Genomic DNA, 3750 nt, shown 5'->3' with positions numbered 1-3750 from the left:
TTTTGGTCCAAGGTTGACGATTGCAGAGTGGTTTTGTGGTACGTAGATTAAGCTGCTGCCCATTTCTTTATAAGTAGAAGCCTACATATATGTATAATGCACAAAGTGGAAAATATATAACATTGTATTTCGAAAATGGAATCCGCGACCTACGATCGCGACTAAGTTCCCTCCTGCTGCAGCCAGTTTTCTCACCACTTTCATCTATCTGCGTAGAATATTGGAGTCACGCTGGTGATCGCAGTGCTATAATAATACGCAAAAGACGCTGCGGCATCCTCTGGAAACTTCTTTATGAGCAGTGGCAATCCTGTATAATTAATGCACAAAGTGTGAATTATATAAGATTATATTCCGGATCGCACCGGCCACCAATGATTGCAAGTAATATTCATCGCGCTAGTGTAATGTGTTAATGTATGTTCAGTAAAAAAAGGACCAATATTTAGCCACTTCCGCACATGCAGTGGTAGTCGTGCAATAAAGTGCATCGCCCGCCAGCCCGCTGATAAATGCGTATGCGGCTAACAATGCGAATCACACAACCGCCACCGTCAAATCACTCAACACCCGTTTCACCCTTCCACGGGACATTTTCAGGAGTTATGTTACACCGATTAGTGCCAAACACAGAGGTATGTTCACCAAATTATCTATATCTCTAGATTTTTTCAATTTGGTTTTAAATATCAAAACAAGTTATTTATCAATACGCAATATTTTTAAAAACACAAGATAAGAAACATCTCACTTTAAATTAACATAAAAAGTTTTATTAAGGAAGTAGCTGGTTTTTTTTATTATGCAATACAATCCTGACACGGTAATGTTTTGGCGGCGATTTAATGTATTTATAATGTCTTTATTGAATTTGAGATTAAGATCAATCGAAACCATACTTCGGTTCAGTAAAGAACTTTCTTTGCGAATTTCATTTGTATTTTTTAATTATGTATAAAGTTTTTCTTTTATATCAACACATTTTTATATTGACGACTTTTTATATTGAGAATCATATAAAATTTCGACGATATATTTTAAGAGCAAAAACACTCTTTTCAACTGTTTTACTTATAAAATGTTATTACAAATTAAACTATTACATTAACAAAATAAAACCCGTGAAGATACAACAGTAACACCGGTCTATGTTCAGGAACATTACATTATGTAGTAGTAATGGAACCTTCTGTTCCTATTAAACAAATAACCCAAAAGACCACACAAGTAAGGTGAACAAGTTTTATGACCTAGTAGAAATCACACGGAATAAATTCATTTTGAATTTGTGTACATATATATAGAATGATATAGGTTTGTAAGATCGAACGCAAGTTTATTTCTTGGAATAGGTTTATTAATCATATTTTTTAGGTTGGGTAAAGGAGTATGGTCGGTAAACATGAAAGCCTGGGTAGTCAACTTCAATTACCATTGACGTTTTTTAACTATAAAAAAGTGTTATATAACGAAAAAATTTGTTTCTATTACAAAAGTAATTTAAGTCACAGACCTCAATGTCCAACCTACTTCTATTAGCAATGGAATCTAGTCTCAGGCCTCAATATCTAACTTTCTTCTATTATAAATAGAATCTAAAGTCTCAGACCTCAATATCTAACTTACTTCTATTATGAATGGAATCTATAGTCTCAGACCTCAATGTCTAACCTACTTCTATTAGAAATGGAATCTAAATTCCTAAACCTCAATGTCTAACCTACTTCTATTAGAAATGGAATCTAAAGTCTCAGACCTCAATATCTAATCTACCTATTAGAAATGGAATCTAAATTCCTAAACCTCAATATTTAACCTACTTCTATTAGCAATGGAATCTAAGGTCGCAGAACTCAATATCTAACCTACTTCTATTAGAAATGGAATCTAAAGTCTCAGACCTCAATATCTAACCTACTTCTATTATAAATGGAATTTAAAGTCTCAGACTTCAATATCTAACCTACTTCTATTAGCAATGGAATCTAAGATCTCAGACCTCAATATATAACCTACTTCTATTATAAATGAAATCTAAAGTCTCAGACCTCAATATCTAACCAACTACCTCTTGTTTTATTTATTTTACTTGCTATAATTTTACTGTTTATTTTCTTTAGACTTATTTTGTGGTAAAATAATCGAATGCAGATTAATCATTTTGGCGGCATCGTCAAAGTCGAATGCACGCGCATTACCCGAAGGGCTTGGGACAGTACCATCGTATTCCTGTATATGACTCATTAGGACAGTAGGTCGTACAGGCCTGTTGGCGGGCGATATTCTCTTAAACAGGTTATACAGACGCCGTGTCTCATTCACAGCGAGCCTTTCTGTGCAGTTTTCCTTCTTACCTTTCGCTAGTGTATAAACGTAACAACTGCATCATTTAGTACATGCAAATATAAATCTTATGTGTGTACTTTATGGTTTAATATTATTTTTGAGATTAAAGTCACTTGTTATAATTTTGATCAAATAAACAGTTGTACGTTTCCGAGTATACAAAACGAGCAGAGAATTTTGCTCCAATTATCGATGAGTAAGTGAAAGCTACATTCGAAGGATCAGGAAAATTCCGATCGATATCTATTGCAATGCTCCGTGACTTTGAACATGTTTGTAAAGGTGCGTCATATTTCGAGGATCGGTAAATGATTCTGTACGCTTAATCATTACGTACAACATCACCTTATTTATACTATATTCCTTGTCAAATTTGTTTCTTATTAGAGCATCTTTTTTAATTCGTTTTTTGTTTTGCGATAAAGTTATTAGTGACAAACACCGAGTCAAATCGGTGTAACATTACTCCTGAGGATGCCCCGTGGGGGGGGGGGGGTAAACACGTGTTGAGTGAATTAACGGTGGTAGTTATGTGATTCACATTGTTTGCCGCATGGGCATTTATCAGCGGGCTGGCGAGCGTTGCACTTTATTCCACGACTACTGCTATATAGCGGAAGTAGCTGTATATTAGTCCTTTCTTACTTAGGATGGACTTTCGCAAAGTAACTCCTGAATCCATTAGAGATATACAATAATCTCTACACCTGGCTGGTGGATAGGCTATCGCAGCGTGGCATTTGAAAACTTGTTTGTGGACAGTGGCAATCATATATTTAATGCACAAAGTGTGAGTTATATAATATTGTATTTCAAGAATCGAACACGCGACCTATGATCGAAAGTCTCAGTCCTCTACCGCTGTGCTGGTAGTGTATTTATATATGCTAAGGACGAAAGAATATTTGTAAAAGATTTTCTAAAAATTCAGTAGCGCAAAAGTACGTCTTATATATTATTTGCTTTTCAAGATATTATTTATCTGAATAAATGTTATACCTGTGGAATGATCAATGATAACGCATTGTTAAATAGAGTTAGTTCCATCGGAGCGAAATATATTAACCCCACATAAGATTTAACATAAAATTATTGGACTCAGTGATCTCAGATCGGATTACTTTGATGCCGTTGCATCGGATACACGGATACATCTGCAACACTTGCTTATCCGACCGGAAAACGCCTGCACTTGCAAATTAGACGAAAGATGTCTTTCACTTTGATGTCATATATACCTTTCAATATATTCCGTTCCAGTGGGCACAGCTAAATAATGAAGAATTGAAAAAAAGATGCTGTAATAAAATCAAATGTTACCAGGAATGTAGATGAGGAAAAAAAGGTGATGTGTAAACGAAGATCAGAACGCGATGATTGAAATAAATTCAGAAGTATGCAAGG

Source organism: Battus philenor, unplaced genomic scaffold, assembly GCF_028537555.1.
Source record: "Battus philenor isolate CCGP_79_NKW_IND1 unplaced genomic scaffold, ilBatPhil1.0.hap1 SCAF_2, whole genome shotgun sequence".
Classification (NCBI taxonomy): Eukaryota; Metazoa; Arthropoda; class Insecta; order Lepidoptera; family Papilionidae; genus Battus; species Battus philenor.
Note: the sequence above shows the minus strand (reverse complement) of the source record.